Source organism: Solanum stenotomum, unplaced genomic scaffold (assembly GCF_019186545.1).
Source record: "Solanum stenotomum isolate F172 unplaced genomic scaffold, ASM1918654v1 scaffold18272, whole genome shotgun sequence".
NCBI lineage: Eukaryota > Viridiplantae > Streptophyta > Magnoliopsida > Solanales > Solanaceae > Solanum > Solanum stenotomum.
Window position 1 is genome coordinate 25500 of NW_026024957.1, and position 15372 is coordinate 40871.

The 15372-nt window shown below is 33.1% G+C and overlaps 1 pseudogene; it reads right to left on the minus strand.

The window, feature by feature from the left end:
• Positions 1-4521: 4521 nt before the first annotated feature.
• Positions 4522-9018, minus strand: LOC125850639 (TMV resistance protein N-like; annotated as a pseudogene).
• Positions 9019-15372: the final 6354 nt, after the last annotated feature.

A 15372-nucleotide genomic window follows, 5' to 3' on the forward strand; every position in this document is an offset into this window, starting at 1 on the left:
GCAAACCACAACAAAGACATATTTGAATAGAAAAATCTAAATATTTTAGTATGTCAATACTCATGCATCTTGATTGAAGCTATGCAACGTCATAACAATTTAAATGCTTGATGGCAGCTCTCTTTCTCGATTGACTCATGTCAAAAAAATAGATTGAACCTTTACTCGCATAAATTTTTCTGCATCAAATTTGTAACACTTTTTCTTTTAGCCAAAAGGTTTCCGAAATAGGTATATAAAACTTTATTTGCAAAACAGAATAAATGATCAACTTTAGTTAAGAGAAGAGCTACAAAGAAGGAAAAGAAACCTTGTTTTCATCTTCTCTATAGTGCAAAGTTTGCACATCTCGTGATGCTAAATTCTCAGGGCTCGTTGCACTGCAAAATTAGTGCATCCAAAAGAATAAGAAAAAGCTTTATACTCAACCAAAGTTTGGTTACCAAACTGTTATATCAAAGAAGTCAATGTTAAATAAAAGTAGCTTCATACTGAAACACAATATTGTGCTTTTTATTACTAGTAAAATCATGTTATGGCCAAACAAACTCGGCAATATTTATAAAATTGAAATATAAAATAGCTACAATAATTAATTAAAACTTCAAGTACAATATGGATCATCTCTATGAACTGAACGAGGGAAACAAAGAAAAAGAGAATAAAAGATTCATATATTCTTACCATGAAATTTGATCAATAAATAAATTTAGCAATAAAATTAATGCAATTATCATAACATTTCTACAGTATGAGCTTGGCAAAAAACAATATTTATTCAAGAAACGATATAGAATAGTCTAGAAAGGGAAAAAATATATATATCAAGCACTGTAAAATTTAAGAATTAATAGTACGCCAAATTTAAATAAACACTACAAGAAGTAGGAAAGTTACCTTTTTACATTTTAAAATTGTGTAGTCTTGGAGGAGTAGTACTCTCAATTTTGGAAGAGAACATGTTCCTTTTTAGCAGTGACAACATAAGATATAAAGGGGGTGTAGAGATTTAATAGAATGTAGAGGGGTGTAATTAATTTTCAAACTGATATTATAAATTGAGAGATTACAGTTTTCAAAGTGATTTTAATAAGAAGAAACTTTTGGGTTTTCAAAATTATGAATGTTAGCAGCTAGACTACGTTTTTTTTACTTTAAAAAAAATCACCTTTTAAATGGATGCAGCATATAATTTATGTTGAATTTGTTGCAAGTCTTTTCAAATTCTTCAATGGTTTGGAGCAGTAAAACTTCTTTCTCCTAATTTTTTTTTTAATCTTTATTTGAATGCACATTTACATCTTTATCCAAAAAAACGTTGGAGCAAATTTTGATTGAAGGATAAAAGTGTCATTTAACTTTATATGGATATTTTTGTAATTCAACTTTTTAACTTGGAGGCTTTCCACCTTTAGTAATATAAATTATGATGATGATAATTAAATTAAATATACATATAGATTATAGATGATAAATATTATTAAATTAGATATTTTAATTAGGAATTATCTAAGGAAGTGCAAAAGTCATTCACATTTTTATTAAAATGATATAATTTAACATTTAAATTAAATAATTAAATGTTTTTATAACATTTTAATTTATAATAGGGGTAAAATCGTAATTCAACTTTTAACTTTTTTTGTTCCCACTTATAGTAATATATGATGTTCTAAGAAATTGCTTGAGTTTTGTTTTCTAGAACTCTCGTCTTTTTTTTTTGCAACAAAATGGATGAGGCTATAAATTTTAGTTATATGCAGTTTCTCCTTTAATTCATGCATGTTTGATTCGAATGTGAGAATTCCTACATGGATTACATTATATTTTAATAGTTAATAGTTTTCATGAATGATAGAGTTTATGTTGCCACGTAGAGTAGTTTGTGATGATATACTCCACAAACTTTCACTTGTGTTAAACTTGTAATGATAAAATTTATATTGTAAATTAGAAAGTACTAATATATATATATCTATATATATATGGAATTGTAATACAAGGGACAATCCATCAAATAAGTCTTATAAAAGTGGACAGTAGAACATATGAAAGACAAATTGTGTTACATATTTTACTTTTGACTCTAGTATAAACATCTTAATCTAAATTTTTGTTTTATTTTCTCTCTCTTTGTACAGGTATAAAGGGTGAGAAATGAATCAAGATTGATTACAAGCTATATGTGTTACCACATTATTGATATTTTGGAAAGAATTTTTACTTATATGTCTTTGTATAGGAGTAATATTTAGTATATTTTTGGTTTGATTTTCTTGTCATTGGACATATTTTACGTTTATTTTAGGAGTTTGTAATGAGATATTATTAATTTAGTATAATTTTAGTTATTTTTATTGTATGATCATGGGTGAATTTTATGACAAATATTTTTGTCATGAATTAAATTAATTCATCACAAGTTGATTACATTCAGTGACACAAATGTATTGTCCTAGTACCCCTTTTATTGAATATGAATTTTTTATTTATTTTGTGACAATTGTAATTGTCACTACTTATGATAATATTTAGTGACAATATATGTCGTCGATAAAAGCAACACTTTTAGTGACAAAATGATATATTTAATCACAAAATTATTAACCTTTTTATTATATTAAATTTATCCCTAATTTATACATTTAAGGACAAAATATTTTTTTGTATATAAAAAAATAGTCATTAGTAACGATATTGTATTTTTTCAACTACGAAATACATATAGCTTTAGAGACATTTGATGTCGTCACTGATTGAACAAAATAATTAGTGATGATTTAATTTTGTCACTAATAATAATATTTTTAGTGACAAAACATACTATTAACTACAAAAAAGTTACACTTTTTATGTCAAATAAATTCGTCACAAATGTTTATGCATTTGGTGACAAATTTTATTTTTGTAGTTAATATAATATTTTAGTGAAGAAGCACTAAATCGTCTTTATATACTTTTAGTGACGACTGATTGACGAAATTTTTTTCGTCACACAAGAGTTTTAGTGACGAAATATGATTTATAGATGACGAAATTATGCGTCCCCTGATAATCAAAATTGTTGTAGTGGTATCAAAGCCACAACCATCCCAAAACAAAAGAAATGTAAACTAAATTCATTCACTATCCGACTTGTAGTCAATATGTCAATGAGGTGGTGCTTAAATGGTTTATAATTTGATAATTAAGCAAATTACAAGAAACAAATAAATGAAACAGTAAGAACAAAATCCACTTATAATAAAGTTTTGAACAGATTCATATGCATTTCAGCATATTCCAAGCGTAAGAAAACTTTTGGCATAATTTCTTTCCCTCTTGCCATCAATTCTCATACACAAGACGCGCTCCCAAACCTTTGACCACTAAATCCGGATGAATGATACCACTACCGACACAAACCTCAAGCTGAATGAAGTCATTAAAAATGTAATTATCATCATACTTCGGATACTGATGAAGTGGTACATGGGCTAGGTAAGTATTATCTAAACCAACAGGTTTTTCACTTCCTATTGAGCCTATACACTTGCCAAATCTGCGTGAAAAACCGTCATGGGTTGTGAACCTAAACCCCATCACAAGTCCTTGGAATTTTTTTAGGCATTTGACATTAAGAATACTGAAGGCATCATCCGACTTATGTTTCCGGTAAATGAAAGGAGTCATCATGTCAAAAACAACACAAATAGTTATCCCCCTGCATGTGGGTGTGTACCAATTTTTGGGCAGGGCCACTGAGATTGATTCAGTCCCCGAGTTCTTGTATGTAAACCACTCGGGAATCTCCACACCAGGGAAGCACATACTAAATGAGCCATTCATGTATAGTCCCTGCATGCCCCGTGAAAAGAATGTTATTTGCCAAGATTCATATGTGATAATATAGTAGAGTTGTGGCTTGGAAGTGTACTTACCTTGTGCATCTGCTTCAACAATGAATCAACCATGGAGGCGTGTTGTTTATTTTTTACAAGTTGATGACATTTTGTGAATGAAAGTCTATGCAACATTGGATATTTGGTTAGCTGATCAATGCTCATCAAAGACGTGCATTCATCAGCATATATCTTTTTTATACTTGGAGGAAGTTCCGGTAAACTCTCAAGTCTCCTACAACCAGCCAATGCAAGGGCTATAAGTCGAGTGAGACGACTTATGCTTGAAGCCGCAATATTGGAAAAANCTTGCATTACATTCATCCATTGTTCATGGATCTTAGATAATTTGACAAGTTAGGCCCAGGTGCCATATCTTTACATGGTATTAGAGCCACAACCATCCCAAAACAAAAGAAATGTAAACTAAATTCATTCACTATCCGACTTGTAGTCAATATGTCAATGAGGTGGTGCTTAAATGGTTTATAATTTGATAATTAAGCAAATTACAAGAAACAAATAAATGAAACAGTAAGAACAAAATCCACTTATAATAAAGTTTTGAACAGATTCATATGCATTTCAGCTTATTCCAAGCATAAGAAAACTTTTGGCATCATTTCTTTCCCTCTTGCCATCAATTCTCATACACAAGACGCACTCCCAAACCTTTGACCACTGCATCCGAACGAATGATAGTACCGACACCAACCTCAAGCTGAATGAAGTCATTAAAAATGTAATTATCATCAAACTTCCAATGCCGACGAAGTGGTACATGGGCTAGGAGAGTATTACCTAAACCAACAGGTTTTTCACTTCCTATTGAGCATATACAGATGCTAAATTTGCGTGAAAAACCGTCATGGGTTGTGAACCTAAACCACATCACAAGTCCTTGGAAAGTTTTTAGGCATTTGACATTATGAAAACTGAAGGGATCATCCAACTTAAATTTCCGTAAAATGGAAGGAGTCATCATGTCAAAAACAGCACAAATAGTTATCCCCCTGCATGTGGGTGTGTACCAATTTTTGGGCAGGGCCACTGAGATTGATTCAGTCCCCAATTTCTTGTATGTAAACCACTCGGGAATCTCCACACCAGGGATGTACATACTAAATGAGCCATTCATGTATAGTCCCTGCATGCCCTGTGAAAAGAATGTTATTTGCCAAGATTCATATGTGATATAGTAGAGTTGTGGCTTGGAAGTGTACTTACCTTGTGCACCTGCTTCAACAATGAATCAACCATGGAGGCGTGCTGTTTATTTTTTACTAGTTGATGACATTTTGTGAATGAAACTTCACACAACATTGGATATTTGGTTAGTTGATCAATACTCATCAAAGATGTGCATTCATCAGCATATATGTTTTTTATACTTGGAGGAAGTTCCGGTAAACTCTCAAGTCTCCTACAACCAGCCAATGCAAGGGCTTTGAGTCGAGTGAGACGACTTATGCTTGAAGCCGCAATATTGGAAAAATTGTTACCATCGAGAATCAATCCCTCCAAAGACGGTAAGAACCCAAAATTTCTTAAAATGCCTCCATCTGAAATGTTGCAGTCACTAAGATCCAACATGATCAATGCCCGACAAATTCTGAAAATTTACACCCATAGACTTCTGGCCACAACTTGAGCTATTTACTTGTGAACTCAAAGCAGTACATCCACGGAGATATAAATGTTTAAGGTTTTTAAGAAGAGACATAGAGGATGGAATTGTTTGGATGGCTGTGTGAGTGCAGTGGAGCTCCTCTAAACCAACTAAAAGTCCCAAATCATCTGGTAAATTTTTAAGTTTTGAGCATCCAGATACATCGAGTGTTTTCAGACATTTCAACCTAAAAATACTGCTAGGTAGACTCTCAAGATGCTTGCAGTAACTTAGATTTATTACACCAACTCCTGAAAAGTTCTCAACTGATGCAGGTAGTTCACTCAAAGCAGTCGCGCCCAAATACAGTTCTGCTAAACGATTCATTTTCTCTTCTATTTCCGGGAATGTTCTTAACTTTGAGCAGCCTGAAAGAACGAGAATTTCAAGCTTTTCCAAGCGAATTCTCTTTGGTATGGTCTTCAAATTTCTGCAGTTCTTCAGATTCAGCAAGACTAGCTTTCCAAGATCTCCAATAGAAAAATTGATTTCTACCAAATTTGTGCATTCTTCAAGAACCAGCCTTTCAAGATTAGGCATAACTGAAAAATCTGGCATCCTTATTAGCTTCTGTGAATGGCTAAGGTTCATGTACTTCAGTTTTCCTAGATCCTTTGAGGTTTTCCAAAGTTGTATGATGCGGCTTTTTTTCAATTTCAAACTAACAAGTTGGTCTCCCTTAAAGCTATTTGGCAGACTTTTTTAAGGATATCCATGCCAATCAAGCCACCTCAACTCATCAGGAAGAAATTCAGGTCCCTGGCAAACATATGCATTCCGGAATTTGAGAAACCTCAGACTGGTTATCTGCATGAAGGCCTTGCCACCAAAATTAACTTCTTCTTCATTAGTCAGGAGCAGCGATATGCCTTCAATCTTGTCAGTTGCCTAATAAGCAAGAGTATTAAAGGTGGATGCGAAAAGGAAAATTATGTAAGGAGTCATAAGTTTACAACTACATACCAAATTTCGTTCGAGTACAGGACAAATATCTTCGCGCTTCCACAACCTACTACATATTCTTGGATTGTAAGAAGCTTCTTGACGAACAATGTGCCAGCCCATTTCTTGTATCAATTGGTGTATTATAATGCGACCTTTTAATATAGTGATCAAACATTTCTCCATGAGAACTTTTATCCCAATGACAGGGCTAAAATGAAAACTCTCAAGTATTCTGGTCACTGAATCTTTCTTCTTCCCTGAAAAGAAGCATGCAATGTCTAAGAATATCTTTTGCTCAATATTGTTGAGTCCAGTGAAACTTGGTTCGAGTTTCTTCAAAATTTCATTTTGTGGGATTTGTTTCAAACGCTCCACTTCACTTAACCATTCATCCAAACCTCTTCCATACAAGAAACTGCCGAGGACTTTCAGGGCTACGGGGAGTCCACCAGTATGCTCTATCACTTGAGCTGATAGATCCTCAAATTCTTTGGTAGGGTGGTTTTTCTTGAAAGCATGTTGTTTAAAAAGTTGTAAGCTTTCATATTTGTCTAAAGTTCCCATTCTGTATATCTTTTCAGTCTCATACTTAACAAGCAAGTGTTTGTCTTTGGTTGTTATGATGATTCTACTTCCGTCACCAAACCATTCACGCTCCCCGGCTAATGTGTCTAACTGGTCTATGTGATCAACATCATCCAGAACAAGAAGAACCTTTTTGTACCGTATTCTTTGTTTTTGCATATTAGCTCCTTCAAACAAATCGTTGATCCTTAGTTTTTTTACAACAAGGATCTCAGAAAGAAGTATCTCTTGCAAGCGCTCTAGTCCCTGTTTTGCTGAACGGTCTCTGACTTCGTGAAGAAAACATGCACCTTGAAATTGACTCCGAATGTTATCATAAATAACTCTTGCAAGAGTTGTCTTCCCCACTCCACTCATTCCCAGTATCCCAAGGAAGCGAACTCCGCCAGACCCAATGCCAAGCATTTTATATACTTGGTGCATGTGTAACTCCATTCCAACAAGATTTCTAGCATTGCTTGCATGTCTCTGACTACCCAATCTAGCCATTATATCTTCTGCAATTTTCTCTATGACTCTAGCTTCATGTCTGCATACCTCAAAGGATAAGTAATATCTTAGACAACTGTGTGTGTATTTGCCTAAATTTCAATTAAGCAGGAGTTCTCTCTTTCCCAATTACATTAAATGAAGTGTTATTATAACCATGCCCAACAAATTGTACAGAAGAAATGGTTTAAACAAGATCTGTGAAGCCCATCTTTTCCATGAAATTCCGAATTCCTAGAAGCTGTTGAGACACTGATGGTGATTCTATTTATTTCCATTAATTATTTTGGAATGCAATGAGGCATACAAAAAGAAATCAGGGCTCAATGAATATTGTAGTAACAAGTATGGGTAAAGAGAATCCAGCAGAATTTAGCAAGGAGAAGTGAGACATCGTTATAGAGAAGCATTAACAAACTTTGGATACAAGTTAACAAACATACTGGATGAACAAGTTTAGAATGCCAAACTTGAGGATTAGACAGAAGAAGAAAGGTATGAACAACTACGGAGTACATCAGTTGGTTATACTCTTTTTTGTCATCGTTACTTATTTTGACAGCAACTAAGACAACTTCATAGCATGAGCCCTAACGGACTATTTCCTATTGTATATATATCCCCCATCCCACAGAGGTAATTCGCCAACTCCCCAAATGTGTCTTCCACCGTAGCCACATTTGCTACATTAAATGTGAATCAGTTGTAAACAGAGAGACTCCCTCTATAAATTCCCTTATCTGGTTTGGCAGGTTGGGTATATCCATTCCCTTGTAACTTGATTATGATATAAATACAAGTTGTCTATTGGATTTTATTTAAAAAATATGAACAGAAATCTACGATAATTCTATTTAATGAAAAAGGGAAAAGGCCCTCTGATGCAAAATAGAAATTAACTAAGTATTCAGATTAACATATGACGATGAGTTTGGTTTCGATCGATACTTACCCATTGGCAGTATTTGGCAAATCCCAGCCAGAAATATTAGCTGCTTCCTCCAGTGCTGCCCTCCATTTTTGCACCTTGTCCTCCTGGAACAGGGCTTCATGTTTGCTAAATGCTTTTCCAAATATGGATTTTTGTTTCCTCACTGTTGATGGATCTACATCATAGAACACCGGAACAACAATTTGTCCTTTCACATTCTTGCACTCCATGATCTTCATCAATTCATCTAAACACCATGTTGAATTAGCATAGTTTTTAGAGAATATGATCAAAGCTATCCTTGACTCTTCAATTGAACTCTTGAGTTCCGGTGAAATGAACTTTCCTTTCTCTAGTTTCTCGTCATCTTTGAAGGTATTAATGCACTTTTGTTGCAGAGCAAGATACAGATGGTCAACAAATGTTTTGCGTACGTCTTCACCTCTAAAACTTAAGAAAACATCATAACTCCATCGAATAATTTCTGGGGATGGAAGCAATGAACTTTCCTGATTCATCTTTGCAATAATTATTTTAATTGGCCTGCAAGACTATAAAACAAGAAAGTGGAAGAGGAAATTAGTAATTATATTTACAACAACTTGCATTTATATATGCAGAGTGATGACTTAAGTTAAACTGTTAAGCAACTTCGCTTCAATATATATATATATATATATTAAGCTTCCATTGATATGGATTTGCAATAGTATTTTATTTGATAGACACCTACTCTCTAATATGATTGTCCCTTTTTAAACATTATTTTTGAATTTACAATCTTAAATAGGGATGTACAATAGGTACTGGTTGTTTTTTAATTAAAAAATAACTAAACCAATTATATCGATAAAAATTAAATCAAACCAACATAAAGCTGTTTTTTTCGGTTTTTGTTTTAGTCGGTTCTTTAGGTTTTTCAAATTTTTTAAATAAAAAAAGTCAGAAAAAATTTCACATGTGAGAAGGATCAAATATACCTCTACATTGAAATTTTTAAGAAAAAGTTAAGGGGTATATCAGATTCTTTTAGCTAAATTATAATTATTTTTTTCACTACTACCGTTAAACCAAAAAGATATATTTGGGTCATTTATATAAGACATAAGTAGACACTTAAATTTAAATAAAATTGAACAAGTAAACACATAAGTCATACACGACGTATTACACGTAGAATACCATGTAGAACAAAAATTACCATGTAAGATACAACGTAAGACATGTAAATGAAAGTCCTAATGACCTTGATTTGCCTGTAAGGTTGAACAGTAACGAAATTGTAACTTTGGAAATGGTCAAAATGGTTCTATTAGTGGAAAGATATAACCCGGCCCCATTATTTTTCTAAAAATATTTTCCTTACAGACCCATAGTCAATTAAAATTTGGAAAGGCACATTAAAAAAGTTTTTTTTTTAAGGCTCTTCTGTGTTTTGATTGGGCAAAGATTAAGATATTGTGTAGAGCGGAACAACAATTGATTTGGACTTTATAATTTATGGCACATCCCATTCAGTCCAAGATTTGACCTGAATCTAAATGGGGATGAAAGTGCCCAATAATTCCAAATTAATTGTTAGTAGCAATTTATTACAGTTCATCTTGTTTGTGTAAACTTTTAACTACTTAATAGACCTCCCATAATCATCATTTCATATATTACTACTCTTTTACTCATGTTTTAGAGAGAGAACGTCCCACTTCTCACTAAAAATCAAGATGTTTCCAGTATCAAATTTACCCCCAATTCCCCCAGACCCACCAGATAGTATGGATATGAGCATTGACCCTATACCCCATTCCTTCAAAAATGTTCTAATCACTCCAGTTCCTCTACTTGAAAGAAGAATGGAAATAGGGGAAGGGAACGCAGATCGAGACAATGATCCCCATCTGGAATTGATTGATGTACACCAAGCAGTTATAGGCCCACCTAGGGAAGACCAAATATTGCTATTTGAGGAAGATAAACTCAGAATCAGAAGGCCCTGGATGTTCTCAGTAATCATCAAATTACTTGGGAAGAGGATGACACACGAATACTTGAAAAGAAATATAAATGCACTTTGGATACCTACTCTCTAGAGACAATTAAATGAAAAGTGTCAATTAAGTCTTGCTTTGGTTTTTGGTGATACTTTGACCAAAAAAGGGTCAAATTCACTTTTAAAATGTAATTAAGTAAATTTGGGACCAAATTAACATTTTCAAAACTTTCTAATCTTTTATAAAATACAAAAAAAAAAAAAAACACTTCATTTTTCAACTTTTATAATTTTATCCAAATCATTTTTTAAAAAAAAGTAAAAGAAAATAGAAGTTTCTCTTCTTCTCCCAAAGTTCTCTCTTCTCTTCTTCTTCTTAGAAAATTCGACTATCAAAACAAATACTCTCCCCCATTATCTTATCTTCCTCCTCATCTCTGGCCGTGACTCTCTCCTCTTTCTGAACTGAAGATTGTGTTCGACTAAGTTTTCGAACAATATTAAGTTTTTTTCTTGGGTTAATGAACAATAAATCATTCTATAGATGTGAAAAATGAATAATGGTGTAATGGTACCTATTATTTATTGTTTTTGAAAGAAAATCAACAAACCCAAAAAAACCCTAATTTTGAGAAAATGTATATGTATTGTTAACATTCAGTGAAAATTTGGTTTTTGTTTGCTTTTGTTGTTCTTATTGTGACCATTTTGTTCATATGATTTTAGAAATATAGTCTTGTTCAGTTGTCCAACATATATTTCATTTGTTGAAAGATGGGTCGTATATTACTACATTTTAGTGATATGTTGGTATATATTCCAACAGAGTTGTAATATGTTGGAACTTATCACCTATGTGTTAGGACAACAAAATGGTCATCTGTAGTAACAGAAGATTAATCTATGGCACAGAAGATTCATTTGTGGCCACAGAAGATTCATTCGTGGCAACATAAGGTACATATATGTGGCAACAGAATATTCATCTGTGTCAACATAAGTATAAATTGCTACCCATTCTTATTTTATAATCAATTGTAAACTCTCAACCTTTTTTTATATACCTTGTAGATGAAATGATACAAGAAGTTTCATCCATGACAACAACTCAATCTTTTATTAGTGTTGCTTCCTCTTCTAACATCAAATGCTCTTTTTGTCTATGCGAAGAACATGACCAACAACATGATTATTTTATTAGTTGTGTTAAAGAACTCACTGATATTTTTAAGGAAATGACCTATAATATTGATGTCCATACATCTAAGAAGATTTCACAGCCTTTAAAGTGTAGGAGGTTGAAAAAATCTATTTCCCAATCACTATCTATAATTAGTGAAAGAAAAAAAATCAATGACTACTGCTCCAGTATCACACTCAAACCCAAAAGGCAAGGAGAATGAGGAAGAGAAGGAGGAGGAAGAGAAGGAGCAAGGGAAGAAGAATGAGAAAGAGAAAGTGAAAAAGAAAGCGAAAGAGAAAGAGAAAAAGAAAGAGAAGAAAGTCGAAGTCGCCAGTTGTGATGTGAAGCAACAATATCGATTTGAAGGTTTTAACATTGACGGCAAGGGTCCAACTGAACTAACGTCATCCTTCTCGCAATGGATAAACGAGGGTCTTTACAAGCATCATGCAAAATAGTAAAGTCGTTCAACTATTATTAGTATTTCTTTTTGTTGTCCACTAAATAATTATTTATAATGATTACACAATTGCATAAGAGACAAGGACGATCACTACTTAGCCAATTGCTCGGATCTTGAGTTCAAACAACTTGATTTTGTAGTTGCATTTCAAAAGAAGAAGGACTGGTTCTACGTAATGTCTCAACCCAATAAATGCTGGAATGATGAGGTAAATCCATGCCCACTTTATCTTTTGATTAAGACATGAATACATACAAATAAATTGATACAGAAATACACTTGTTGATGCATCTGTGCAGCATGTGGATGTCATTTTAAACTATTTACGGAAGAAGTCGAAGCAACAGAGTCATTCTAAATATCGATATACCACTACTAATTATTTTTTTCAAAACATACATTGACAATGTCAGTGCTGTTCCTGAATATGAGAATAAAAATCAAAGGGTTTGGTATACCTGGTGGACTGCGTTGGCACCTCACAGATGAGGTTTATGTCACTGTAATTGTAATGGGGAGTTTCATTGGGTCTTGGCAGTAGTTGTATTGAAGGAACGGTGCATAAAGGTGTATGATTTGATGTCCTCATCTAGGACTAACAGAAAATTGTGCTCTGAGATTCAAAAGTTGTCTACATTGTTGCCAAAGTACCTTGAATCCAATGAATTTTTTGATAAAAAAAGACCAAACCAACTGGTCAGTTCTTGAAACTTACCAATTAAAGAACAAATCTCACTCATTCGAAGTCAGACATGTTACTGGTGTTGCCCAACAAACAAACAATAGTTTGTAAGTATCACATTATTTTTTTGTCTTACCACTATTGAAATGTGATGTTATTATATTTTCTAATCGATGATATACCATGTAGAGATTGTGGACTTTTTATTGCTGCATACACTGAGTTTTTGAGAGATGGACTACAAGTACCATCTGATGGAATTAGTTCTAAACCCTTCGCATGAGATATGCTTCACTCCTATGGAATTATGAAATTTTAAAGGCTTGGAGTGGCTACGTTAGTAACAATGAAGACTCACAGAGGCCTAGACCTAAAAAAGCAAAGTTTGATGAAAATGTTGTGGTTACCACCATTGATTAGATTGATGGTTATGTATACCATTGTGAATTACCTTTTTGTTGATAAGTTGTATAAAAAAATTGGTGAAGTGTTCATTTTTGCTGATAATATTAATATTAATGATTATTTTATTTTTTTTAATTTTGTTGGAACAAATGTCAATTATGATGGAAAGGAAGAAATGTGGTGTCTGTGGCAACATATATAACCTCTGTTGTAAAAAACACCACAAAATTATCTGCATGTACCCCAACAGAAAGGATATATGTGGCAACATATGTCACACTTTGAAATGTCAGACTTCAAAAAGAAAAAAATTAAAAAGGTTTAAAACAATCGTCCCTTCATTTTTCCCTCTCTCCTCTATAAAAGGTCGTTTCACATTCCAAATTTAATTTATTTTTACTAATTTCCGTTTTCTTTTCTCTTCTTTCCTTTCTCTCGTTCCATTATTCCTTCATAGATCAAGGTTGTTGTTGCGATATTTTCTGCAACATCAGTGGTAATCTGTTGCGGTCCTCTTCTACAACAAGGCGTCGTTGCCCCATCATTTTTAGTTTATCGTTGATATCTTCTTAGGTAAAATTTAATTAGGATTTTGAAATAATTACTAGTAATAAATCAGGACGTTTTTAGTGGTTTTATCACTTATTTTTTTGTAGGATGGTTGGGTTGTTATTCCTTTTGAAATATTATCTGATTTCAAAAAGCTTAATTTGCAGTTGGTTGGTCAGGTTTTAGGGAGGGTTTTGTGGTTTGCTGGTTGGTTCATGTGTGGTATTGAATCATATTTGTTGTTTGTGTTGTTGTGTATTGTGTTGTGTTGTTGTGTTTGGTTGTTGTTATTTTTGTTAAGAAGTATTTGATTTTTGTGGTTACAGATACAAATATAATGCCTCCTGTCAAAAAAAAGTTGTATTAACAAATGAAACAACTGACACAAAGATCCAGAAGAGATCTAGGACTAAAACTTGTAGGAAGAAGAATGAAAATTCGACTACCACTCTTTTAGAAGTACTTGCATCTGAAGCAGTTTTTTCTTCTCAAGTAGAACCAGAATTTTCTCAAAAAGAATATGAAGAAAGAGAAAGAAAAAAATGAAGTTGATGATGATGGAGAAAGAGCAGAAGAAGTTTATGAAGAAGAAGAAGGAAAAAAAGAAGATGAGGAAGAAGAGGGAAATAAAAAAGAAGTTGAGGAAGATAAAGGAAAACAAAAAGAAGTTGAGGAAGAAGAAGGAAAAAATAAAGAAATAGTTGAGGAAGAAGAAGAAAAAATAAATGAAGTTGAAGAAGAAGAACAAGAAAAAAATGAAGTTGAGGATGATGATAGGATCAAAACTATCAATGCACACACTTTTCCTGTGCATTTGCAGCCTAATGCTACTGGTGATAGCATTATGAGGTCAGCCATGGGAAACCTTTCGACACCTTCAGGATCATGCTCAAGCAGAAGGGTTTGGAAGATTTTTTTAGGAATAGTTGTTTTAGTCATTTTCTTGATTTGCCAGAGAAAAATAATGCACGTTTTCAAATGACCATGGTTTATGAACTTCTGAAAAGAAGGTTCATTTTTCAAAATCCTGAAAAGAATGATGAGGTTTTGGTTAATTATTGTGGCATCCCATTCTGCTATGGCAGAAGAGAGTTTTCCATAGTTTCAGGGTTAAAATGTCATCCTCCTTCTGAGCCAATCCCTGAATTCATAGTAAAAAAAGAACCACGAAGACGAAAGAAAGGAGAAAAAGAAGAAACAAGACAGTCAATTGAGGAGCAGGACTTGGTGTCCATTGTTGGCACAAGCTTAAAAAATCTTGATTTAATATCTTTATTGAATGACGAGGATACATCAAAGAAGCACAAAGAGTCATTGTGCTTACTTTGGTTTGTACATAATGTACTTTTGGCCAAAGATGTCAACAATAACATATTCCTTAAATGAGTGAATTTATCTCAGGATATTGAGGCTTTCAACAGCTATCATTGGGGTCATGACAACTTTGAATTAACTATCAAATACTTGTTGAAATCTTTAGGACCAAAGACCAATAACATATTTGACTTTCCATGGGTTTTCATGGTAAACATAAATGTTCTTAATCTTTTTATATTATATTGAATAATTCAACATTTGGTTTGTGACATATTTTCCCTTTTTT